Raw genomic sequence first — 27,553 nt, forward strand, 5'->3', positions numbered from 1 at the left:
GGTGGTCCTCTGCCCCCCTCAGGACCCGCTGCCTCTGCTGTGCCCCTCCGTGGAGATGTCCCCTGTTCTTCCTTACCTCAGACGATGCACCCCACTGCAGGCTTGGCCGTCCACTCCGCCAAGACCCTCAGCTCCCACAGCAGAGCCAGCTCACCTCCGTGTGACCCAGTGTGCTCTGTGCACACCTCCCCCGTGGCGTTTCTCACCAGGGCGTGGTGATCAGTGTTGGCCTCTGTCCCCCTCCCCATCCCATGACAGCTGGCCTCCCAGCTCAGCACTCTGGCTTCTGGTCTATCTCAGGTCTTGACATCAGCTTGGGTCCTGCCAGCCCCGGGCTAAGCTGGCTCTCGGCTGCGCGTTCCTGGTGTAGGGTTGAGAGCCAGGGATTCCCACAAAGCGCGCCTCCTTCCCCACAGGTCAAAGGGGGATGCCCACTGCCGACAGCAGCCACGTGGGGCAGGGGCACGCCTGTCTGGTCACTGCCAGGCATCGAATGTGCCACAGCGTTGCACTTCAGTAACTGGGCAGAACATGCTCTTGGGTCTCCAGCTCTCCCGAAAACCAACATCCAAATCCTTGTAATCACTGCACTCTGGTGTTTTCCCTTTTTTGTCCAAACAAAAACTTGAAAATGAGAGTGAGCGAGTGTGTGTGTTAGAATGGGTGAGAGAAAAGATCGATGGCTGGTTCACACTAACTAAAGTATTTTTTTAATCAATAATGACAAAATGTTAGTTATCCTGGGATCGTTTGTACTTTATAAAGACAAATTCTTTTTAAAAAGTAATGTCCAAAGGAATGCACACTCTGGTGTGGTGATTTTGGGGGCTGGTGCAGGCATTGATTGGCCCGGCTACTGCATCCAGAGTCAAGGCGCTGCCCCAGCCCCTCAGGGCCCACCCCACGGACAGGTGGGTCCTGTCTCCCTCACACACAAGGCCCCGGAGGCTCTTTTTCTTCACCACAGTTTCCCAGGTGCAGTGGCGTCAGACCAGGGGGGCCGTGACTACCCCCCCAGAAGTGTGTCCCACGGGGCGCCAGGCGGTCGGACTTCTGCACGTGCCCAGGCAGTGAGTGGGGTTCTGTCCAGGCTCCGTGATCTTGGGACGGCCCGCTCCTGAAAATCCATTTCTCTCTGAAAGCAGAGTTCATGATGCCTCGCTTGCCCTGTCCTCGGTCATCTTGAGGACCAAATAAAAACATTATCACGAAAATCCTGTCACTTGGAACGGTCTTTTCCCTCACCGGGGAAGCTGGTAGTTGGAGGACACACTGACAGAGGAAGGAACACACTTCTCAGCTGACACCTTCCTGTGAGCGCCTTGTAAATGCCATGCTGTGTGTTCTGGGGAGCCAGCAGGCCCTACCCGGTCCTTGGCACGGCCGCTCCACCAGAAATGAAGGGCGCCCCATTTGCCCGTGCCCTTAGCATTAGAGCTTTCTGGTGGGAATGTGCAGCCTTGGTTTAAGTTGAACTAATAACATTTAAGTCAGACTCTGCAATCACAGCCCTTGACAGACAGTAATTTGTATAGATTCTAAGAGGGGGGAATCGCTGCCGCAATTCTGGCTGCCTACCCACGGATCCCCTGCAGTTTTGTGCAGTTCACTGAGCAATTAATAGCGTAATCCAATCCGTGAAGCTGCAGCTCCTCTAAACCAAGAAGAGTTAGCAGCCCTTTCGCAAGCACACACACCCCTGTGCCGAGCTGTCTGCCTGGCACACGTGTTCCATTCGAGGACAGACGACGGATCCAAGCAGAGCTGTGCTCTGTCCTTGTCTTTCCTGGCGGGCAACCTCCTCATCTTTTCAGAAATGGTGCTGTGGTCTTCGTGTGTGTGTGTGTCCCCCCAAATTCTCGTGTCAAAACCCCAGCTCCCAAGGTGACAGGCTTAGGAGGAGGAGCCTCTGGGAGGTGATTCGGGCAGGAGGGTGGCGCCCTCGTGAATGGGGTCTGGGCCCTGAGCAGAGACCCCGGAGAGCCTTCTGGCCCCTCCCACCGTGGGGGGACCCAGGGCGACGCCTACAGCCTGGAGGAGGGCCCTCACCTGAGAGGGCAGGCGCCTGACCCGGTGTCCGGCCTCCCGAGCTCGGGAGGAATGGATTTCTGCTGTTCATACGCCGCCCAGTCTGTGGTATTTTGTTGTAGCAGCTCGAGCAGACCAAGCCAAATGACTGAACTTTTTTCAACTGACAGTGAATACTTAGAAGTGCCTAGTATGAGCTGAGTGCTTGCTGTGTGCCGCGAGGAATTCACAGACTAGCCAGCATCTTTTGTGTGGCTGAGGAACTCTTAGTCCACTTACTGTTGTTATTAAAATTCATTCAACAAAGTACCTCTCTCTTGGCCCCTCGTGATACAAAGATGAACAGACACCATCCCATCTTTTGGGGGAACTTCCATTTTCTACAATTAAAAAAGCAGCAGCCAACACAAGAAACAACTGAGGACTCAGTCACGTCAGATGAAATGAGACATTGACGTCCGTGGCCCGGGGTCTGTTGGGACTGGCTGGAGGGTGGCCTGGCCGTCCCGCTGACCCAGCAGCCTCTCCCTCAGGGCTGGGGCATCGGGAGCCTCGGGAGAGCTGAAGGGCAGCACTCGATCTGAGGACTGGAAAGGCTTTGATATTCAAATAGAACGATGCAGCCCAAAGTGAGAAAGTGTCCACTGTGAATGAAAAAACACAGAGTCTTAAGCTGAAGGTCACACAGGGCAATAGTGAGACTGGAGACTTAAGGGAGAATTTGTTACCAGGCTCTGCAAGACCTTAGAAGCCAGGCTAAGGAGGGTGTTTTCAGTTCCAGCTCTGCCTCTCGCTAGCGCTCACTCACTGAAGCTGTGCTCTCTGAACTTCGTTTGCTCATCCGCCGAATGAATGTAATTCACGTGTTTGTGTGTGAACTGCTTAACCTTGAATTGTGATACCTATGTGAGGCATTACATTGACACGAGCGTTACTGAGTTGACTTACTGTTGAGCAGCGGTTTGACGTAATAGAAGCAGTAGTTGTAGAGTCTTCTCACAGAGTGGGGAGAGCAGGAGCAGGGTTGGGGGCCCGGTGGAGACAGCCACGGGGCTCTGCCGGGGGTAATTGGGGCCCAGACCAGCGGGGGCGCCCCGAGTGAAGGGGCAGCAGGGTGAGGTCTCTGAGTCCTTGCCTGGGGTTTAATTGGGCACTGCCTCTCGGGAAGCTTTGATTTCAGTAGAAGCCACTTGTTTCACCAGTGGGCAGAAGGGACAAGTCGGAAAGCCCTAGCGGTTGGACCTAGCGGCTTCTGGGACCAAGCCCTCCAGAGCCCTGCCGGCACTGGGCGTGCGAGGGTCGGTTCCCGAGATCCCAGTTCACACCCAGGCCTCCAGGCAGGGGACACGTGTGAGCGGCAGCCCGCAGATGCCGCCACCCTGCTCTGTGCCGATGCTGCTCCTCGCCCATGTTGTGCCCCCTGAACGTTACTCGCCCATGTGCCCTGAGGACCAGCGTGCGGTGTTCCTAATAAACAGACTGAAAGTAATTCTTACACGGGTCTGCAGTGGTTTTCACACAGTGCACGGAGGGGCCTTGTCCTGGATCGGCTCTTCATTTCCACGTCGCCTCAAGCAAGTTCCTTAGCTTCTCGGGACTTCAGTGTCCAAGTCTTCAAACAGGGCAGGCTACACGACCTTTACAGTTGCTTCCATTCCAACATTCAGAGACTCTGCGAGCCGTTCCCCCGTGCGTGGTGTTGGGCTGTGGCCTGGTGACAGAGTCTAACTCCGCACAAGTGCCTGTCCGCTCACAGCCAGCCTGACAAGGTGGGCGCGCCATGGCCCACGCTGCCTGTGGCCCTGGGGCCGGCTCCGGCGCTGGGGGGCAGGTGCTGTCCAAACAGCCCTCCCCCCGGCACAGCGCTGAGTGGCCTTTGCTTTAATTGCCTCCACGTTTAACGGCCTTTCTATATCATTTTGCTTAATCTGGAAGAATATTTCCTAATGAGCTAAGATGATCTAATTGGGCCTAAATGTGATTTCATGTAGCATTGTTGATGGTGTGTAAACAGTCAGCAGATCCCAGAAGCAGTCACAAATGCGCTGTGAGCAGTGAATGGTTTGGGTTCTGGAGAGTTTAAAGTTGCTTGTAATTATTGTGTGATTTTGGAAGTGTAATTTTTAACCAGAATTTATTAGTCATTCTTTATAGCAATTGATACATAACTTCTAAAAGTAGTAATAGATGTGAAATGATATTTCTCAGTATATTTTATTATTGTAAATATGTTACATGAATTTGCTTTATTACTAAAATATAAACAATTACAAATACTTAAGGCAAAACATGAAAGTCCTTCTTAATCCTCAAAATCCCGCTCCTTTTTTCTCAAGGTAATCTCTGTTAACCATTGGATCTCAACCCATCCTAAATGTTGTCTGTGTACTCGTGTGCACACATGTGAATAGGAACTACATTCTAAACATCCAGGTACTCACATGCACACACATGTGACTGTTAGCTACATTTTAAATGTTCATGTACTCGTGTGTGCACATGTGTGAATACGAACTGCATTCTAAACATCCAGGTACTCATGTGTGCGCATGCATATGAATACGAACTACATTCTAAATGCCCTTGCACTCACGTGTGCACAAGTGAGTGTGAACCACATTGTCAGGTCCTCGAGGTGCACTGTGTGTGCCCTGGGGGATAACTGCATGTCACTCCGCACCGTCCCTTCCTCTCTTCGTTCTGCATCTTGGACGTTCTACTCTGCCCTATCGAGACGCACTCGACAATCCTGGATAATAGCCCAACTGGCCTGCCGCTGAGGTTTCCCATTTTTGATCGGACACTGCACCGCATTGAGTGATGTTCTGTGTAGGAGTGTTCGGGGAAGGCCTGTGCATTGTGAACTGTCACCCACGCTGCCGCATTTCTTACAGCCAGCCTGCTCCTCCACCCCCGCACGGCCCGGGCCGAGCTCTGCTCACCGGCCGCCGCCAGCCACGGACGGGCTGCTGCCTCGGCGCCTTCCTCCGCGCAGGGAGCCCGTGGGGCTCCCCCTGACCGCCCATGGTGGGGACTGCGTTTCCCTCCCGAGAACCAGTGAGTCGGTGGACTCAGTGACAGGTCTAAGCGCGGGACTACCTAGTAATCAGAGGGTAGCTGGAGGGTGGGTTGTGCATGCGACGTTTGATCTATAAAAGCTGCAAATGACAAATTGCACTTCCTGGTACGCTTTATGCTGTCAGTTAATGCGCTGGACCAGTGGTTCCCTGCTGAGAGGTTCGGGTGCCACTGGGAAATACTGAGATTGGAAAGGCCATGTGCAGGGGAGAAGTTTGGGTCGTCTTGTCAAAAGCGCATCCCGACACTCAGCAATGAAGTCACCAGGCAAACCTGTGCGAGGGCTTAGATTCAAATCGCAGGAAAGATAGGTGCTAAGTATTTGCAGTGACCTGAAGGTGATTTAAAAATTTGTGTATGTTCTTCTGACTTCCTATTATTCTTAAGATATCCTCATTCATTTACGTGTTTTATTATATATTTCCTCTTATCTTTGTCTTCTGAAAATGATCATTTTTGTTTTCACTGGAAACCAAAAGTGCACATGTTCTGAGTGTCAAGCCCGCTGGAAATGGACTGTCCTCTCCAGGCGTTTCTGGGGCAAAGACTGGGAGCAGGGGTGCCCTCACTATAAGGGGCTCTACTGGGCATGGAGGAAAGCAGCCCGTTGCGGAGGCAGGGGGGCCGGCGGGAACCAGCCTCATGCCTGGCCCCCGCGGTCCGTCCCCACCTGCCGCCGAGCTTGAATCTGTGAACTGGCGTCGAGGGCGGGACTACCAATGGCATCGCACCGGCAGATCTGCTCCGGCACCGCCCAGCACCCCACTTTAGCCCACAGAGCCACAGTTCTCTTCCAGAGGCGGGGTGTGGGGGGCCGTGCGGTCAGGCCCCGGGGCTGCAGCTGGGCGCCCAGAGGCTGCCCACGGCCAGAGAAGTAGCCTCTGACATGCCGATGGGCAGCACCTGGCTCCTCCTGTTCGGTGTCAAGACTGTCCCTCATTTTTTTAGACAGTCTCATGTAGAACTTCTTAGGGGGGAAAAAAGGAGGAAACATGTCTGCTGGTGCATAACCCTGCAGCGGGGTTGGCCAAGAAGGCACACGTGTGTTGGGTAAGCACAGCTCAGTTCATCGAAAGGATGATTTAACATAAGACATGTCAGGAAACAATGGTGGCAGGGGCGGGAATGCCCACACCTCCGTGTGCTGACGCCTGCTGGGGAAGTCGCAGCTTCCTCTTGCTCTGGGGCCAGGGGTCGGGCCATGCCCTGTGGGAGGCACTAAGGCCACAGGCCCCTGGAAAGCGGCTCCCAGGGTCGGTCGGCCGACCTCGGAAGCTGGGACTGTGGCCCGTGCGGGCAGGCAGAGAGAGGCTCTGAGCCCGTTCAGAGACAGGAGGAGCACACACCTCGTGCCGGGGGTTCACCGGGCAGGAAGCCATGTCAGGCGCCTCGCAGGGCATCGAGGATGGAGGTGTTTGGGGACTTGGGGGCTGAAGGAAATACTCTGTCAGCTCGGCCCTGTTACTGTCAGAGGGAAAGCTGAACCCCACGGTAGTTCAGTGGCTCCAGAAATACCCACACCAGTGTTGGCTGAGGCGGGCTTGCCAATCTAGAAATAATGCGTATGTGTAACTCTCTGTATCTTTAAACCATTATGTTATGATTTCAAAGTCAGTGATGTCCAGGCGTTGATGCCGCCGTCAGGGTAGACCCTGATGGAGAGCAGGCTCGTGCTCCAGGGAGGTTGGGTGGCAGAGAGTGTCCTCTGAAGACACACTGCTGCTTGTGAGCCCTCCCTGTGTGGGACGGCGCCGCTGTGGCCCTTGCTGCTGCTCCTGTAAGGCCCGGGCTCTGGGCTCCGCGCTCTGCTGGGCCGGGGCTGGACGAGGCACCGCCGTGTCCCGGCCTGCACAGCGGGCACACTTCTGAATCCAGGGGCGTTGCAGGGGTGCATCTGATAGGAGATGGTTGGGGCGTTTGCCTTGGTCGTACTGAAGTTAAATGGACAAATCACACTGTGAATAGAACAACTAGTGGTGAGAAGGATTTCCTGCCGACATTGCATGTCTACACATTCTGCACGTGTGTGTGCATGCATGTAGGCCTGTTGGTGTGCACATGTGTGTGTGTGCCCTGAGTACTGGTAAACAGGGAAAGGCCACAAAACACATTGCTCTCAAGATTTCTGAGTATAGATATCTGTATTTGCTGTAAATAAAATCGCAAACCACAATTTGCATTAAAAGCTTAATATATTTTAAAATCTTATAAAATAACTCTAATGAATCTAGACTTTGACACAAAACAACCATATTAACTCTCATTCTATTTTTTAACCATGATATTTCAGGGTAATTTTAAAATCTTTTTAGCTCCATGTGCATATTTGTGAATTATTCTGTTCTTTATGTGCTTGATGTGGTAAACCTGTGTTAGGAAAATAATAAAATTTGTTAGGGTTGCATTTTATAGGCTGTGCTTTTCATAGGAAATTGCGTGTTATCTTATCTCACACCCCCCTGCCAAGCCCCCAAACACTCTCTTCATGGCGAGGCAGCACACAGAAGGCACGGTGCAGTGTCTTTTAGAGGGTGTGTGGTAATGCTGCTGCGGTGGCCGATCACAAACAGCATGCAGAGCCCTCGGGGTCCTGCATTTGCCTGACACACTTCACTGCTGCCCATTAACACTTCGGCTGCTGTTGCCACAGACTCCCTTTAATGAGTGCCTCTGAGTTCCGAGGTTTGTGCCAGAAACAATAGCTTCCACTGCTGAGGCACCTCCTTCTCCACTTTCGGTTATTCCAGTTCATCTTTCCTTTGAAATGAAAATAAATCCTCTCTTAGGCAGTATAGTTTGAAATAATCTGGGCACTTTCTTTTCCAATTAGAACAGTTAGTAGTTCCTAACATTGACACAATATCAGGGAGAGTCTTGATGGAAGGTTAGTAAATAAATTCTAGTTTAAATTAATTAAGATAATGTCTTTTCTAATTTTTCTACTAAAATAAAATGGAGCTGATATTGGGAACCACCCTTGTCATCTCCAGATTATATTCTGTTATGAATGAAATCATATTTCCAAGAAATAATTACACATCCAAAATATTTCTCATGTATTAACTTGTTTCTTAAACTGCATCAAAGTGTTAAAGACAGCAGTCTTACAAATTGGCTGGTAATGGGCCCATCTAAATATTAAGTGCACTTAGTTGGAGCTTCAAACCTAGACACGTATTTAAAATTTAAATATCGTGAGTTTTCAAAGTGAAGAAACCCAGTGCTTGGAAGCCTGTCCGCAAGTTCGTCCTGGCCTCCCCATCAACGCTTCAGCCTGGGGCCCTGTACGCATTTCTCACTGTGCAGTTAGCGACCTGGCCCGAAACATCACTCCTGATCGTAAGTGCAGTGGCACCAAGGAGGGAGCTCTCGTCCCTCTCTTCAGGTGGTCATTGTGATGTTGTTTTGTCCTTTAGAAAATGAGCCGGAAGGAGAATTGGTGAAATCGCTTCCAGCCGGCACCTCTGAACTCCCAGCCCTGACTGACTGAGGCAGCCACGTCTGTCGCAGAGAGCGCTCACCAGGCGACAACCGGGTTCAGGTACCTGCCCCCCGCTGTCCCACTCTTGCGGGACTGAGCACAGGGTCCTCTCCCTGGGCCCCCGCCTGCTGCTCCAGTCTCTCCTGTTGCTCCTCACTGCCCTGCTTCCTGGTGCCTCCTGGCTCTGGGAGGTCGTCAGGGGTTCTGTTGTGCATTCACATCAAAAAGAGCCATTTGCAGTTAAATTAGATGATGCCTATGTGGTTCTTGCTGCTGAAGCCCCGTAGGGAAGGGAATAGAGAAGATGTGCGTCCCCTGGGTCCCATGAGGGTCCTCAGGATGCCAGTGGGGAAGAGGACACCAGGCCTCAAGCAGGAATGTTTTATGTTGAATCCCTGCAAACAGAACCCACCCAGAACTTGCTGCAAAAGTAACTGGTTACCAAAGTTAGTCATTTACTGTTAGGCAAGGGTGCTGCGTGGGGTCTGCGGTCTAGGGTGGGTGTGGGCAACGCCAAATGGTTGCTGCCCAGGCAGCACATTTTTTAGGGAATCTGATGCGCTGGCGGTCAGCGTGGCTGTAACGTGATGGAAGCCTCACCTGTGCCCAGTCCCCGCTTCTGTGCCTGTGCATGTTCTCCCTCGGGAAGCCCTGCTGGTGAGCTCAGTGCCCGCTCTGGGGAGGCCCATTCACACACGTGACTTTGCTGGTGAAATGCTGATTTCTTCGGGTGTTCTATGAGGAAAACCCTGGCCTGTCTTTTGAGGTGCACTGTGTGATAGTCATGTGTTGGTCTGTCGACTGCCCCATTTGCCCGTCTGACAGTGGGCCCACTTCCTGCCACACGGAAGTTAGTCTGGGCCTGTCCCCCACATGCTGTGGCCCTGTGGGCACTGCAGTCTTCCGGAGCGTCGTGACCGGGTATAGCAGGTCACAGCGGCCCGCACGGTTCTCTCATCGGCACCCCGCTCACTGCCCTGGAGGGGTTCCCTGCACTCCGTGGTTGGGTTTGGGGACGGCGTTATGCTTAAGAGTCATTTCCCGGGAATTAAAAAATATAAAGCCTGCTCATAGTGAGGGTTAAACTCATACTTGAGTTTCAAGTTGGTTAAAGTTTCTGGGCTGTAGGTGTTCTATGTATATAGGCTATCATGTTTTATCTAATCTCATATACTTGTAGTCGTAAGTTAAAAAGTAATGGATTATAATAAGAGTTTAATATTTAAACATGGATTTGTTGAATTGACATTTCTGGTATGACGTTAAACAGTCACCAACATAGTTTACTACAAAGCATTCATATACAAATCTCACTGTGAATTAAATAAACACAATGAGACAATAAGCTAGTTTTCACAGAAAAACCCATGTCTCTGCTTGACAAGCGTGGCCTTAAATAGGCTCTTAGTTGTGGCAACACATCTGGTTTTCAGGGTGGACAAGCACGTCGGGGCTGTTCAGAGAGAGGAAGAGGCCCCGCGGTCTCAGCGGGCAGCACCAGTCTGTCCATTCCCGGCCACACGTGGCCTGTCTCTCACCGCACAGCGGGCCCTGGAGGGGCAGCCTCCCCCGGGGTGGACATGCAGGGCAGCCACGGGCGTCCCCGCAGGCCTCCGGCCCAGTGCGCCGGCCGTCCTGACAGCCAGGGTGCTGTCTCCCTTGGGCCACACTGCAGGTCAGCGGCTGCTCAGGTGTCAAGCTGGGTGACAGCACATGACAGTCAGCAGGAGAGAGCTGCACAGACGCTGGCCGTATTGATAACTCTGATTTCTGGGTATTTTTTACTCCTTAACGATGAGGGTTTGGCCCTCAGGAATAATCAGTATTTATTTGCTGCACATCGTAAGTGCTTTGTCCATGGATGATGAAATAAAACAGTGGATTAAAAGAAAGAGATCAGCATTCCAAAATGGGAACACTAATATCTCCTCACAGCGGCTACTGAGAACAAAGTATACGTTTTCCCATGATCGTCCACAGAATGAAAATGTGCACATCACCATTAGGGCGTAGCTCCGAGTGGGCCCGGGGTCTCAGAAGCGGCTCCCCACGCCGCTGTTTTGCTGGAACAGCCCCCGGCCGCGCGGAGACGAGGGGGCGTGGCCTCGTGTGGGGAAACCGGACAGGACGTGCAGCAGGGGCCTGGTCCTCAGGGGCTTGCCCGCCAGCGGTTAGCGTCTGAATGAGCGGTTCCTCAGTGGCCGGTCACTTTGGGAAACAGACTCTAACTCTTACTCTTTTCAAACTGCGCTCCTTGCACGCTCATGCAGTAGTCTAAAGTCACTGTCCCCAGGCACCTCGACTCCACAGACCAACGCTTGGCTGGTGCGCAAGCTCAGCAGTGAGGCTTGAGCTGAGACAGAAGGTGCACAGAGCCTATCAGGAGGCTGAAGAGAGCAGGTTTGTTACATCTGTGGCAGTCGGGGTGGCACACAAGGAAAACCCATCCTATTTAAAGAGGAGACGATTTTCTATTACTTTTCATGCTTATATCAACCTGCCTGCCAAGGAATATCCTGAAATCATCCTGAAAGTTATGTGGGACATAAAATCTAATTAAAACCATTATCCAAGAGTGTCATTCCACTTGGAGCCACAGGGAGTTGTGTGTGTCAAACCCTCAAACCAAAAGAGGGTACACCTCACAGAGTGACTAGTGAGTGTCAGGAGTCAGCGCCGCAGCGCAGGGACAAGCCGTGGTGCAAGGCCACGCCACGCAGCTTGGACAGAAGTGACCCTTCTGGCTTTCCCAGAAGTCTCTAACGCCAAAACAAAAATATAGGGAACGTATGCAGTAAAACACCAAATGCAAAAGAGAATTGTTTCAAGTTGCATTATCGTGGATCAGAAGCGTGAAAAGGGGGCGAATCTTGGAGAAGGAAGTGAGTGATGTCACAGGGCAAGTTTTAAAAGGCTATTCTATGAATGCCTCAAACTTTTTATCTTTTTGGGGATGTGAATTAGTGGATCATTTAGTCAAAATGCAGAACATTAATTGACATTTTCCACAGAAATGATTTGCTAGACTGCACGTATCTTTAAAGTAGTACTTTGATGATTAATAAATTATCTCAGAATAGATCAGGACAGGAGGAAATGAGCAAAAGAAAAATGTTAGAAACACCATCTACAGTTGTATGCTCCTGCCATGTTGCCCTAAGCAGTGAAGAAAAGTCTGCTAGTCCCACCAGTAGTTTAATGTCAAGCAGAAATTTGGGTTAATAAGAGTTGGAGGCAGTCTCACCAGAGAACAAATCCTAATTCTGTCACTATCTATGTGACGCTGGAGAAGTTATCCAACTCCTTGGATCCGAACCTCAGTTTCCCTGTCAGTTAAATAGTCATCATAATTCCTCCTTAATGGGACTGCTATAAGGATTAAATGAGATACAAAGCATATAAGGAATTAAATTTAGTTCTCGAAAAGGCAGGAAGGTCAGCCAAGCCGCTGTGCTGGTTTTGAGTCGGGCAGTGAGCTGCCTTTCTATCGGACAGAAGTGTCCGGGCTTCACCCACGGGCCCTGGGGGTTTAGTGCTAAAAAGAATGCAGGTTGGTGGCCTCCCCAATATCTTGGGAAAGGGAGACCTGCTGGCAGGCAGCTAATCCCTGAACAGTGGAGACATGTCGCTTCTGGACTTGAGATGGCACATCCCAGGGCCCTTCCTTCTCCGCTCAGAGCTTTGTCCAGAGCTGTCTGGTGTCAGCGCGGCACGCAGGGCCTCTGGTTGCATTCCCAGCCCTCAGCACAAAGCGGGCTCTGTGCGCCAGGCACTGGGTGCAGCTTGTCCGTGAAGAAGTGGCGGTCACGCCGTGGCGGGGCTGGTTCTCCTGTTTGTGATACATAAGAAGCTCACATGGGATGACCTCATGTGAAGAGAGGGTGCAGAACTTTCTGGACCATGTTCAATATTAGGGTATGTATACATTCACACATTTTCAGTTTTGTGTTTTACTGGCGGGGAGGGGGGTGGTCAAAGGTGGTAGGAAGATTTACCTTTCAATTTATGCCACAATTTTTCACTTAGTTTCCTGGTGAGCGCATGTGTTCCAATTTGTCATGAAATCCCATGCATTGGCTCACACGCCCTGCCCTTGGCCCTTTCCGTCAAACATGCCTCCTGTGTGAGCCTCCTTGAGCCTCCGTCTTTGCTCTCTGCAGACCCGCAGGCTGGAAGTCACTGCGTTGAGGTTGTCTGTTTTCTTCATTGTTTCTCATCCTACTTCTTATAGGCACAAGTGAAGGGAGGGTGGTTAACTTATACCTAGAGGAAATAAATGTCTTTCTTAAATGAAATATATTGTTGAATAAATTACTGCAAATGTCATTCATACACTTAAATGTATAATTTTGTGTATTTATGTAACATATTTTTTGGGTCAACTACTACATGCCAGACATAGATATAGTATGGAACTATAGAATTTTGCCACAAAGCTGTTCATGTTTAAGCATTTAATTGAGGATGATATGTGCAAAGCAATAGAGCATCGTGAGTCCACAGTTGGGAGAACGTACTTGTTCCTAGAGAAGCCACGCAGGGTCCTAGGGAGTTAACGCCTGGGCCATACTCCAAGGGGGCCTACCTGCTTTCCTGACGGATGTGGACGTGTCCGACGTCACACTGGCACTTGAAGGACCCGGGGGGCTGGGGAACGGCGGCAGCAGAGGGTGTGGGGCCTGTGAGCTCAGGCTCAGGCCTGAGGACTGGGAGGGACCCCAGCGCGAGCTGAAGTACAGAGGCGGCATGAGCTGACCTCCCCTTGACAAAGGTGGTGTGAAGGGTGGGGTGGAAAGAGAGTCGAGCTGTCATCAGGCGCTCTGCTAGGCCAGGGCTGTGTGGGATGCGGAAGGCAGGCGGCTCGCGGGCTGTGAAGCTAGGGTGCAAGTCACAGTGAGATGTGGGCTTTGTAACACCACCACCCGTCTGGGAGGAAGATGTTGCGCAGCCAGTTTCTCGGAGCCTCGGTGTTTCCATCTGTACAATGGGAGAATGTTTTCTGCTTCTTTCCATCGTAACACACATAGCATCTAGTGCTCAGTGGCTAGCATACAACTCAAGCATCTTAAGTGTCAGTTACTGTCATTATTGTTCATAAAGGACCGCGACATCCACGCTGCACCGTAAATGATGAAGGCGTAAGTAACCTGCATTACATCTGTGGTATGTTTTCTGATGTTCAGACCAAACTGCCTCTGCTCAACGTGTAGCTGTTGGGCAAATGGAGCTGCGTCCTGTGAACCGATGTAGGAAGATCGTGAGGGTGTGTTGTTAAAGGAAAAACGATGCAGAAGAGGAACAGAAATATGCACACACACATATTTGCCTGTATTTGCATAAAATTTCTAGAAGGATAGACAAGCTGATAGAAATGTTTGTGTGTGTAACAACTACAGAAACTGGCCGGACCGGGGGGAGTTTTCATCATCTTTATTCATTTCTACATTCATTTTTACTTATTTTTGAAGTGTGCAAATGTAAAGGAAGGAGAAGAGGAAGTGGAGAAGGAAGGGAGGAGGGAGGGAAGGAGGGCACCAAGGAGCCAAGGAAGGACAAGGTGAGTGGGAGGGCACCTCCCACCTGCTCCCCGGGTCAGCAGTGCTGATGTGTGCGCACCAGCCCCAGTAGCCTTTCCGGGACTCCAGTTTTTCCCACAGCTCTTTTGATATTTCATGCAAGCTCCTTCTTCTAAAATCCTCTAATGTAAAATTTGTTTCACAAAATGTAAACTAAGAAACTATATCATTGCTCATTCAGTAATAGAGTTATAATTTAAAAGCCAAAGTTTCACCCTGGCCAGTGTGGCTCAGTTGGTTGGAGCATCGTCCCATAACCAAAAGGTTGTGGGTTCCATCCCTGGTCCAGGCCCATATGGGAGGTGACCAATCAATGTTTCTCTCCCTTTTCCCTTTCTCTCTCTAAAAAAGCAGTGAAAAAAATGTCCTTGGTGAAGGATTTTTTTTTTAAAGCCCAAGTTTCAAAATTATTAATAGAAAGTGTTTTCTAAAATAAAATCCAGGAAATAGCTATGAGATAACAAAAATGTGGAAAAAAATAGCCATCATAAAATTATTTTTTCAAATAAAAAAGGGAAAGTGATTTTATATTTTGGTTGTTTTATAGAAGAGATACAAGAACATACTATGAACAGCTGGGGGAGATGTGAATATAGACTATGTATCTTATGATATGATTGAAACAATTAACTTTCTTTTGTTAAAATTAACCGTTAGGTTATATAGGAAAACGGTTTTTGTTTCCCCTTGCGGGATAAGTGTTGAAGGATTTAGGTGTGAGTAGCTCTGATATCTGCAACCTGCTTTCCAAAGGTTCAGAAATAAGTCTGTGAGAGAGAGGGAGAGTCTGCGAGTGCGAGAGCGCGATCACGTGTGGGATGTGCGTGCGGGGGTGATTCGCACACACCGCCGGTAACTTGGCAGTGTGTGTACTACGGCCTGTGACGGTACAAGGTGGCCTTACTGCACCTTTCCTTAAAATTCATTTCTTAACATTCATTTAATGATGTCACAGTTAGAGTAGAACTCACAAACTCCTTTGTTCTTCCAGTGAAGAGGAACTGTCTTCCAGGGGCATCTTCTGAACCCCTTCCCTGTGCCCAGCAGAGCCCGGCCAGCCGGCCGAGCTCCGTGCTGAGCGCCCCCTGCTGGCACCAGCCCCGCCCCCCGCCCCTGTCACCATGAGCACAGGGCAGGCCCTGCACGTGGAGAGCCCTTTCCAAGGCACAGCGTTTGCTCGCGGCAGAGCTGCACAGGGATGTGGAGCACGAGGCCCCTTCCACTCTGTGACCGCCCTGACTCGTTTCGTGCCTGATTAATTAAAATAAGCGTTACTGGGATAGAACACTCAGCACGAGGACTCGCACACCTGGAGATCTGTGGGTAAAGCCTGGAGACTAGAATCCCCTCCTCCTGAGAAGAGTGTGTTTGCTCTTCTGAAAAGTCCTTTTCTCATCAATCCATGGCTTATCTCTTTCTTCCACATGCTCTGAAATCACTAAGCAAAATGTCAAAATTTTATGAACACCATATTTCTTTTAATTCACTCCCACACGGAAGGCAAAGGCATGGTTGGCCAGTGAACACTTTGAGCGGATGCTGCCTGTGAGATATTCTGCCAGTCTCTGTTACAGGAAAGTAAACAGATCAGAAAGGGAGCCATGTTGGCACCTCAGTCACCGGAAGTCGATGCTGGGAGCTCGGCGGCTGGGACCATGCAGGCTCACGGGGTGGGAGGGCTGCGGAGGCTGAGCGTTTGGCTCCACACGCACAGGCCACCGGCCCCAGACGGGTGCGTAAAGTGAGACAGGAGACAGGAATGAAGCACAGCGCACACAGGCCACGTAACGAGCGCCTAGGGGGATGCTCAGCAAAACCAGAGAGAGAAGTGGAACAAGGGAGGAGGAGGGGAGAACAGGAGAGAACAAAAAGTGTGGGCCTAAGTCCATGAAGAAACAAAAACCAACCAACCCTTCTGCATGGCCTCGACCACTCAAACGGCATTACATCATCATCACCACCACCACCACCACCACCATCATCATCCAGTAAAATAATAATCCTAATTGGCCAAATTCGTCAGGAGGGACTAAGTGTGTTTGCTATTCTTAGTTCAGTATCCATAAGAAAATTTTATGTGAGATGTACGTCTGTATCTTTAAATGATAAACCTTTGTTGTAGGGATGGCACTGAGGGTCCGATTGCTGCGCTCAGTGTTATCCCTGGAGGGAAACCGCTGTGTCCCTCAGTGAACAAGGTCAGCAGCACATTTGCTTTTCTCTTTCACGTCCCAGAAACCGTTGCACCTGGTCATAGCCTCCTCTTTGTGGTGTGCTTTCCATGCTGCCTTGACAGGGTCAGCCAAGCAGACATGAGGGTCTGCTTGCTTCCATGTGTTGTTTTGGTTCTTTTACTTTTCACCACTGCGAGCAGAGAGTATAAATTCCATCTCAGTTATAAACCTTTAAGACTCTTTGTCAACTAACGGCTTGTTCTCACAGAAAATCTGAGTAAGTGTGCCTGGAGCAGACAAGATGACAGTTGGCATTCTTAGCAATTGTGAGGATGTGGTGAGGTCCCCACCCCAGAAATTGGACAGGTGGCCAATCACGTTACTCCATGCGCCTATCAAAATAGAACTCTCTGCAGCCACTTGACAGTGATAGAATGTTTCCAATGTCTGTCAAATTCATTATCATCTGAATTAGGATAGACTAGGCTATTTCAAAGTGAACTCAGAAATAAACTTAGGAAGTATGATGATAAAAGTTTTTTTCTTGCTCATAGCGCAGCCTGATACAGGTTGGGCAGCCCCTTCATTCTGTTGCTTGGCCACCTGGAATTTGTGGTGTTCCAGAAAGCAGTGGGGCCTTAGGAATTCTACAAGACGTTTGGGGCCAGGCTAAAGTGTCATTAGTTGGAAGTCAAATGGCAGGTCTCAATCCTGCCTCGAGGGAAGCTGGGAAAAGTCCGTAAAGGCATGTCGATAGGGCAAGCGCTACCGTCAACCCTCGTCACGTTCTGTCCTCGTAAATCTCATTAACACCGTCTGGTCCTGCAGCAGGGCTGCCTCCCAAGAAGGGGCATGGAGCTTGCTGACGTGCGTCTGTTACTCTCAGACACATTCACGTTGCTGCTTCCATTTGAAACTGGTCTGTGAACTTGGGACTTGGTTAATATGAGCCATCCTGAGCAAACAACCCTGTGTACCTGCTTCTGAAACTACAAATAGGGATGCTTGACCCGAAACTACTGGTTTTCCAGTGGTTCCAGGACCACCTACATTAGAATCATCTAGGTACTTTTTTAAATCCTTACCCAAGGACATGCTTATTGATTTTAGAAAGAGAGAAACATCTGTCAGTTGCCACTTGTATGCACCCTGACTGGGGACCGAACCCTCGACGTAGTCATGTGCCCAGACCAGGAATTGAACCTGTGACCTTCCAGTTTACAGGATGATGTGCCAACCTACTGAGTTACACCAGCCAAGGCCTAGGTGTTTTTTTAAATATAGGTTTATGATCTGCATTGAAGACCTGTTACATTAAAGTTTCTAGGGACAGGGTCTAGGTGTGAAAAATTTAAACACATACCTCACAAATTCTTACGCACACTGATGAGGAGCCACCGCCCTAAGCCACAGCGCGTTCACCGAGCCGGAGCGCCTCGCCTCCGGCTCCCGGGAGCTGCCCCCTCCTGGGGCTGCATCATCACCACAGGCCCAGAGCACCCGCGTCTTTCATTTCTTAACGTTTTATCACTCAACCTGGCAAATATGATTATTCAGCCTTCTCTTAGTTTTGGTTTTTGTGGGGGTTTTTTGTTGGTTTTTTTTTTGGCTTTTTACTCTTTTTATTAATGGAACATTCAACACGTGCACAAGTGGCAGTGAGCCCCAACGGTACATCTCCGAGCCTCAAGAACGGCAAAACTTCCCTCTGCCGTATCCCGCTCGTTCTCCCTTCCCCAAGCAGGGGGTGTATAATTTCATCTAGAAATACTACAGAATGAATTTCTAAAATATAAAGGTTCTTCTTGTAAAAGCATAACCACCAATAAGACCTTTAAAAAAGTCTTAATTGCCCTCAGTTGTTCAGACAGGAGTTGAGGAGCTCCCGGATCGTCTCACAGATCTACTCTTACAGTTAGCTTGTCTGACCCAGAACCCGCGTGGCGTCCGCGCTGCGTCTCTCAGACCGGCGGTCCCACTTGGGCCGGAGTCATTTTCCTCCTCCCCCTCTGCTGCTTCGCACCTGCCTGTCATGCAGCTGGGCCCTGTGTCCTGTAGAGGGGCCTGCCGTCTAGACTTGGCTGATTTTACCCCTCTGGTATCATTTAATATGTCCCCTTGACCCCTGTACTTTCCACAAACTGGGGTTTGATCAGAGACTGGTCCGATTCAGATGGGTGTGTGGGTGCTGTCCTGCCGCGTCGCAGTGAGAAGGAAGCGTGTGAGGTGGGACTGGGTCCCGTCTGGGACGTCACAGGTAACACAGGTACCCATGTCGCTCAGGTTGTCAGCCTGATGTATCCGTCAGAAAGTCACCCATCAACCTTCTCCCCTCATTTTAGCAGGCAGCTCGTTACCTAGGCTCAGTATTTCTTCTGGTTTGGAAAATCACATTCTGTCATTTCTTCTTCATTTATTAGCTGGAATGCTTCTGTATAGGAAATGTTCCTCTGTCAAGTAAAAATCCTTTTGTATAAGAAAGCAAGATAAATTTCTCTTTTCTTTACCCTTTTCCAAAATAATGATAGCCTTTCTCTTTTGATGAGGGCTATAAATTCTAGGGAAGTAAAAAGATATTTGTTACAGCAAAAATGTGGCATCTCCTGAGCTTTCGTATACAAAGCGTACATACTCTTTTATATGTACACGCTAGTAATGATGATAATAAAAACAACTGACCTTTACTGAGTCCTGAAGATGGTCATGTGCGCGTGGTGGGCACAGCCTTCGCTGTGCTTGGCCGTCTCCGTGGCCCCACAAGGCCGCTTCTCTGACTCCTCCCATCTGCAGCCAAGGCTCGGAGGGTGGGCCGCCTCTCGCCCCAGGTCACCCAACAGGTGAGGGGGCAGCCCTGGCTCGGTCTCCTGTACCTCTTGTGTGGGTGGTCCAGCCAGAGCCTGAGTCCAGGGCCTGAGCACCTCAGACGTCGGAGTTCAGCGGCTTCCTGTGTGTTTATGAGGGTAAGGAGGGGATGAGGAAGAAGGAGCACACAGAAGAGCACTCCAAAAGAAGCGTGTTATCAACAGTTACGTGCAAAGGCACGTGCGAGGTTAAGGTCACGGCGCGCGCGCGTTTCCAAAGGCCATCTGACTGCTCAACGGGGCTGCAGGCTTCCGAGGGCTTCAGGGTGAGACGTCGCTCATGACTTTTCTGTTCTTTTAAGAGACAACCTGTGCAGGGGATGAAGACCCACTTGCTACAGTGTCTGTGCTCGTAGCTGCCAGCCTGTGGGCATCCTGGAACACGCATGTCTGCAGTGGGTGCTGGCCTGGGGCAGGCACTGTGGCTCAGCCACGGCGTCCTTGAGGCTCCAGCACTGCTCTGGTCTGGGGAGTAGAGCGGGCTCAGAGCACACGCCACACCTGCTGTGTGGACGTTTCCAGGGCGAGTCCACAGCTGCCGGGTGAACACCCTTCACAGGGAGGCATTGCTCACCTGTGCGCTCACCAGAACCCACACTCACGTGTGAAGGGGGTCCAGTCAGCCTGGGTGCAGGGTGGCAGAGGGGCTCGAGGACGCGGAACGGGCGTCGTCAGCAGTCCCCACGAGGGCTCGGTGCATGCCCCGAGTTCCCTTCTTCTCTGCGTGTTCAGCTCAGACTGAAGAGCTCGCCCATGGCCACCATGCCAACAGTCCTTCTGCTTCCCCCGGCGTTGCCCTGGGTGGACCTCCTGGCTTTGCCTGACCTGTGGGACAGATGTCTCAGAGCTGTCTGCTGTCCCTCTGCTGGCCATTTCCAAAAGCCATTTGTCTCTAATGTGGCACAAGAGCAGGCGAAGTCCTCCTTTCATGGTACAAGTCCTTTCAGAGGAGGCTAGACTTTTTCTACTCCAAAGGCCGGTGACGCCCTGACCCAGACCAGGCAGCCGAGCCATGGTGGCATCTGCCCTGTCCCCTGTCAGCGAGACACACAGGCATCCTGAGTCAGTGCCAGTGTCTGCTTGTCTTTCATGTCGATGTCTTGGCCCTCACATCTGGCGTCAAGACGTATGTACACAAGAGCAGGCCTGCGTGCGTTGCGTGTGAGGACAGGTGCTGGAGAGGGGAGCAGAGCCATGGCTGAGTGACAGGCTCCTGTGCTCTTAAATCCCAGCGGGAGTCGGGGCAGGACGGGGCCCCGTGGAAGGCCGCTACTCTCAGACGCGTGGGTGTCATGCAGAACAGGAACGCCAGGCGTGTTTCTGATGGGCGCCTGTGGGTCTGGGAGCCGCAGCCCGGGGACGACAGCCTGGAACACGCCGGTGACTGGTGAGGAGGCTCCATGACGAGCACACTGTGTTACAGCGCTCGCTGCGTCTGCCGTGCCTCTCCTTGCAGACGTTTTGTCCAGAAAACAATGGAAGGGAATCAGAAGGCCTTTTTTTTTTCATCTGCCTGGCAAGAGCCAAGGCATACGTGAGATCCATCTCCTCTCCCTGATAGCACTCCAGGCCCCTGGCGAGGACAGCTGTGAGCTGGGCGTGTCGCTCCCCGCCCTGGCCTGCAGGACAGGCGCGATGTAGGAGTGGTGATGTTGGAGCTGCTGGCTCGCCCAGAGGGCACACGTCCCCGTGAGGAGGGTTCATTGGAGAGAACAGAGTGGGAAGGGATGGGGGCCCAGAAACACAGTGAGGACGCGGGTGAGCAGCCCTGTTCGGAGTGTGGTGCGCGGCTCACGGCTGTGTCTGGATGACGGGGGCCTCGGGGACCTGCCCCTTTGGAGAATCCAGGCAAACAGAACCTGCCTGCGTGTATGAGGGGTGCGGACTCCCACAGGACCCCCAAAAGCACCTTAGCGTGAAACGCCATCTATGGTGACAGGTGCTTTCTCTTAACACTAAGTGAAAACGAACTAAAGCACCCCGGCCTGCAAGCGAAACAAATGGATTTATAAGGAGGCAAGCAGCGGCAGCTTGGAATATTCATGAAGTAGGTGTGTTTCCCAGCTTTCATCTGGTGTCATATGTCCAGTGCATAGATCATCCGTACTTCTCATGGGCCTCTGACCTTGTCCATTTTAAAAAAGAAACATTTAAGACTTGTGTTTTTTTGTGGCAGTCATAGTGGAACTGAAGCAGCAGCCTTTGAAGAAGCACCTGCCCACCCTGCCACTTTCTCAGTGGGACAGGAAATTTTTCAGAAGAATGAAAGAATGGTATGAAATGATTGTTGTACGGAAGTCCGACCCACGGGCATGTCGAGTTTGCCAAGTTGCTTCGGAAAATTATGAGTTACCTGATGTGTTCTCATAAATGGAGCAAAGCCATGAATGAGAAAACTTTCTATATACCACTTTTCCTTTTAAAGTACTTTTACATACTCTATAATTTCATTATACAGTTTTAAAACTGTTATAAAGCTGAGATAAATCCTAAAAACAAAGCTAATGATTTATTCCTACAATTTTGGTGCATTCACTTATCTACATTTTTATTTTATAAAAAGTCTCTGGATCCCATGTTTTTAAACGACTAAGAAGCCAGAAATTGAGCTGTCACTTCACCAGCATTTCAACAGGACCTGTATTTTGCCAAACCAATTCTGATATGAAGAAAATTCTGTTGTGCCTAGATTGGCTTGAATCAAATCATGGGATTTCCCCCAAAACTGATAGGAATAAATGGAGAACAACAGTCTTATGTTTGTTGGAAACCTTGGCCAGACCCCACGAGGACGCGCTTGTTTCTCCTCCTCTCCTCCAGCACCCCGCTGCTGCTCGCAGGTCTCGGCAGGCGTCTGCCCGGCGGCTCTGCCCCTCGGCCGGGATCCCCTGCTCTGCCCCAAGTAGGCTCTCCGGGGGGCCTGACCCCCCTCGGACCCCACTGTCTGTGCTGGGGCAGACTGTGCTAGGTCCCCTCCCTCAGCTTCGCTGATTGGAGGACAGGCAGGAGGCCAAAACCAGCCTGCAGCTCCCTTAGGAGGGACGCAAACAGGCTAAAAGCTTCCGTGCATAGAGAGCAGTGAACGTCTGATCTACAGTTAATTTCAAACTAGACCTTTTTCACACTTGCACCTGAGAATTAAATAGGCTGAGTTCAACTGAAAATATTTTACATAAAAACTTGGAATTATCTGTTTATTTACACACGCTTATGTAAACTTTTGAGAGTAGACTTATCTTTTTTGTTCCGTTACAAAGTACTATCTCCTTCTTGGCCATGGTGGTGTGGAGGGCAGCAGAAGGAGACATTTTCAGGAAACCCGATTTCTGTCTGATGAGTCAGTGTTTGTCATTTGAGGATCTAGGTGATAGTTACATCAACTTTAAGAGTAGTAACTTATTTCCAGGATAGGCTGGCTTGGACAAGCGTGACTTCGTGACTTTGTCACGTGGGGTAACCTGAGACTAAATGATATGGTGCCCACTGTGCTCCTGTGTCGTGCCTGACACAGCGACCACCAGTGAGTGTTAGGTGTTTACAGACACAACACTACTGTCGTCTTACATTGCTTATCTTAAAAAATGGACCTCTAAAGTACATTTGGGTCATGCCTGATGGTTCTGGAGGCCAAAGACTTCACTCTTGTGGCCAGTAAGTCCCGTTCATGTCACCCAAGAGATTTTAGTAGCCAGTAGTGACGTAAAGCCACTTCCAGGGGAGAGGCGACCTTCTCCAGGTATTTTAGATACGTGGTGATTACAACACAGGTGATTACTTTTTAGTTTACCAATTATAAAAACCCAACTCTGCTTTTTGGGGAAAGTTGTCTGAAGTTAAGATTTATCAATTTGACTAAAGTATTTACTCTTTAGGTAATCAGTTAATGTCTCATTAATTTCAAGTGCCAACACAGATTATTTTTGAGTTTCCTAGCGACTGAGTTAATAAATCCTAATTGATGTAAACATTGTTTAGGCAGAGCGGCTCGCTCAGCCGGCGGTGCATGGGTTTGAGCCACGGGGCATGGGTTTGAGCCACGGGGCTAATGGGCGCTAGGAAGGGCTTCCTCGTCCCGCGCGGCCCGACGCCGCCGGGGCCTCCGGTGCAGCCCACGTGGGAGGAGAGCGCGGTCCTCACACCGGGGCGCGTGCCCCCCGCCCTCGGTGCCCCCACCTAGCCCCTCACAGAAGCAGGGCGTGGGGTGAGACACGGCCTGTCAGCCGCACGCCTGCCTCTGCCCGCCCTCCTCTCACTGGCACGGGCTGCCGCCCCGCACCCCCGCTTCGTGTGCGAGCTCTCGGGGGCCTCTGCGACTTCCCCCGGGGCGTCCCTCCCCCACCCGGCCCATCAAAAGCCGCGCAGAGGGGTCTTCGTTCCACAGCGGCCTCGCAGGCCCGCTTACTCACCAGCCCGCCTTCGGTTGAGCTCACTGATGCTGCCAGTGGAGTTCTGGGCTCCACGTCCAGTTGACCCTTCTGAGCTTGTATCTCGATGGGCCTCCGCACCGCCTCTGACGCGGCTGCTCTCCCTTTACAGAGGTTTTCCACCTCCGCCTCGCCCGTCGCGCCCTCTGCTTTGCCTTCTTCCTCTCGCTGCTGCGTAGGCGCCGGGCATCCCAGCGCCACGCGGCTGCACCCAGCGCTGCGCATGCTCGTTCGTCTGCTCCGCCCCCACTGTCGGAAGCACCGCCCCCAGGCCGGGGGCCCCACCCCCACCCTCCGGCCAGCCTGCTGCCCCACGCTCCTCCGGGTTGCGGATGCCAGACCGTCCTGACCTGGACATCGCTCGGGCCGCCCAGATCCCACACCCGGCTCTGGCCGTCGCCTTGCCTCTGGGGGCTCCTTGTCCGGTCTCCATTTGCCTTGACTGTCACATGTGCAGGTACCGGAGCTGAAATCATGGAGTGTCCTCACCATGGTCCCCTGTACCATTGCGCCTGCTGATTTCAGCTCCAAAAGCGTCCTCCCTCCAGCGCCTCCAGCCCTGCCACTCACACCCGGGTCGGAAAGCCGCCGTCTCCCACCGGGAGCACGCCAGGGCCTCCCCCCATCCGCCCGCCACAGCTTTTATTACGGTCCAGCTGAGAGCTGGGTGGATCAGCGCCACTCCCTGCCTCCAGGGTCCCTGAGCCTTGGTGGCTCCTGAGGGATTGAATTCTCCAGCGTGGCCCGCGGTTCGAGACTGTGTCGTCCCACCCCCTCTCCAGCTGCCACTTCACACCGCGTGCCTGATGGATCGGGTCCAGTCACCTGGAGACCCCCGCAGGCACACCTGACGGTGCCCGTGCCCGCCTCTGCATTCGCTTTGAGACTTTTGCCGGGACTGACACGTCTTCATTCGGTCTGCGTCCCCACTGGCCGGTTACCGCCAGTCACCCGCTCTGGGGCCCGCCCTGTCCGGTCGCCCCTGCTCCCGCCGTGACGGTGACGCTCGCCGCACTCACTTCAAACGGGCCACCGCCCTTCCTGTGCTGTCGTTTCCTTCTTTTCACCCCTAGGTTAAAGGCTTCGTTAGGGCAGAGAACGAATCCTGTTGCCAGCTTTTGCCCTGAGGTCTAGAGGGCAAGCCACGCAGTCCACGGGGCGCTCCGTCGCGCGGGTGCTCAGCAGCGCCGGAAGTCCCCCGGGCGCGGACTGGGCAGGAGGGGCCTCTTCCCCTGCGGCTTCCCCCGCGCGCCCGCCGACGTGCGCGCCCTGTGCGGGTGTCCTTGCTGCCCGCACGCTGGTTTCCTCCTGCTGCCCTGATGCCAGGGTTCGTCGGAGCGGTGGCCTGCTCTCGCTTGGATTTACGGCTCTGTAGAAAAAAAGAATCTCCATTTGTTCTTTAAGCAACACAAGATGTAGGCACTGAGCTCAATGAGAAATATTAAGCTGGCTAAGTTATCATTTCTCCCTTTGAACATATTCAAAGAATGATGTTCACTGAGTTGTCTTGGAGAGAGCAGAGGTTGTTATTCCCAGTTGGCTTTATGAGTGTGAACGTATTCTCGTCACAGTCGTCCCCTGTCCCCGGGGGTCACGTAAGCCCCCGGTGGGACGCCTGAGGCGCGGGTCACAGCAAACCCTGTGCGTGCTGTGCTTTTTCCTGGCCACATGGACCTATGGTGAAGTTTAATGTCTCGTGTTTAATAGACTGAAAACAACAACGATAATAAAATAGAATAATTATAACAATTTACTATATTGGAAGTTTTGTGCATCTGGTCACTGTCTCAGGCGGGGTCCCTGCTGAAGCCTGCGCACGGGCCCCGTGCTTTCCCGTGCGGCACTTGGTCGTCCGCCCGAGCGCGTTTTCTGCCCTGTCTTCCACCACGAACTGAATGCCTTTCCCATGTTAACTAAGCACTTACCGCACACGGTGGCCGGAACGGCGGCAGTTTGAGGTGCGACAGCAAGATTCGCGTGAATGTCTCTTCGTCCTTCACAGTTTCATGGCTAGAAGGTGTGTTCTCACCGCAGTTCTCAGCAACCTCAACGTACCACTTCCTTCCTTATCAAGTCGAGAACCTTCCCTTTCGCTCACAGGAAGCTCTTTCCAGAGTCTCGTGGGCGCATCCGAACTGCCAGCCTCGCTCCTCTTGTGCTTCGGGGCCGTCAGTCAGTGCAACGGGGCGACGTGAACACAAGCCCTGCCCCCCAGCATCAGCGGATCCGGTAGCCAGGACGGCCGCTGAGTGACGGATGGGGAGGAACGTGGGCAGCGCGGAGACGCTGGTCAGAGGGGTGGCTCACGTCCCGGGGGGGACAGAGCGGGATGGAGCGAGATTTATTTGAGCTACTCAGAATTGCACGCAATTTAAAACTTCTGAATTGATTATTTCTGGGATTTTCCATTTACTATTTTTGGTCCACACTTGACCACAGGTAACTGGAATTGTGAATAGCGACACCGTGGGTGAGGGGGACTACTCCAGGGTGTTTTCTCTCGTAAACTGCACCATCCTGTGCCGCTCCTGCCTAGGGCCAGGCCTCAGAATTTCCCTAATTGTCTCTCTCTTCCACATTCCTCCTTCCTTTCTCCTTTCCTCCCTTCCTCTCCCTTCCTCGAGGACACTTAAGGAAGTGGAGATAATTTGGGAACGCCCCATCAGAAACCCAGTTGTATATTTTGCATCTTTGAAAACAAATAAGATTGAAAGTGTTAAGCCATTAGAATGATGTAAGGAATTCAAGGCCCTAGAAGGAACAGATATCTTGATGTTACCAGGTTAGGGCTCAAAACAAATTAGCATCCTTATGAACCGTGATGTGATTTCCAAGAAAAAGCGCAGCTGTATCCACGCCGGCGGCCGCCTTGGCTGCCGGAGGGAGAGCCACACGGGACGGACAGAGAAGGAGGTAGGCGCAGCTTCGACCTCCAAACCACACTTGGCCAGTGAAGTGTTGGCTTGTTTCTTCCTAAACCACCTAAGCTGCTGCCGTAGATGGATAGTTAAAATCTGAATTTAAGTTTAGTAACATTAGGAACAACTGTCTTTGCTTAGTTTTAAAATGTCACCAAGTGAAGATGAAATGTAATCTGTCCACGCGTATGAAGTCAGTTCATCCGTCTCCTGAATGTTCTCTGTTCCTTGGAGGTGTGCTCGTGTTCATCCTAGTCCTGAGGAAAGCCTCTGCCAGCTGGTGGTCCAAGGCCGCCTTCCTCTAGGCCTCTCTGAGGCTCACTCCTCCCCCCACCTTCCCTGCGGAGAAACTCCTTGGGGTCTCCGACCACCCCCAACCCGTGCACTGTCCTCGAGCAGGTGAGCAGAGGAGAAGCAAACACGTGCCAGGCAGGTGTCAGGGTCTGACCTCGGCGTATCACTCTGACGTTGATGACACAGGGGCCGTGTTAATCACGGGGCCTGTTGGCAAGGATGGGATGCAAGGGCCTGGCTGGGAGACAGTGGCGCCGGCTGAGCAGCGGACTTGGGGGCGGGGCGCGTGCAGGCCGGGCTCTGGGCGTGGTGTCCTGGGTCTGCAGCAGGGCTGGTCCTGCCAGTGGGGCCACGCAGTCCGAGGCACTCCGCAGCGTCTGTCGACGGGTGGCAGGGAGGGGGGTTGGTGCCTGCTCTGCGGACTGCGGGTGGCAGGGAGGGGGCGGCTCCAGGAGGGGCCAAGGGGGACTGGCATGGCGCCGGGGAGGCGGCTCTGATCCTCCTCCCTCCCATGTGACAGCCATGCCTAAGGGAGGGAGGAGTTGGTAAGCCATCTGTGTCCCCAGCCTAGCAGAGTCAGGAATCCAGATCAGCTCAGGCCACGCTGAGACGCCCAGCGGGCCTTGGGGCTCGCGAGTGCCGTCCCCGCCCTGACCTGCGCGCTCGCGGCTGTCGCTGGCCTTCCGAACGCACAGCCCAAGGCAGCACAGTCAGCCATC

At 52.0% G+C, this 27,553-nt stretch overlaps 1 protein-coding gene across 1 annotated transcript in view; it reads left to right on the forward strand.

Annotated features, from left to right (window-relative positions):
- The first annotated feature begins 8,536 nt into the window (after positions 1-8,536).
- MYT1L (myelin transcription factor 1 like) overlaps positions 8,537-27,553 on the forward strand; it is a 205,371-nt gene continuing 186,354 nt past the window's right edge. The window contains exon 1 of the mRNA XM_054570031.1: positions 8,537-8,647. The gene's annotated coding sequence lies outside the window, so the exon portion shown is untranslated. The remainder of the gene's footprint in view (positions 8,648-27,553) is intronic.

This window comes from Pteronotus mesoamericanus, unplaced genomic scaffold (assembly GCF_021234165.1).
Source record: "Pteronotus mesoamericanus isolate MK-2021 breed Mesoamerican mustached bat unplaced genomic scaffold, CSHL_Meso_final contig_101, whole genome shotgun sequence".
Lineage (NCBI taxonomy): Eukaryota > Metazoa > Chordata > Mammalia > Chiroptera > Mormoopidae > Pteronotus > Pteronotus mesoamericanus.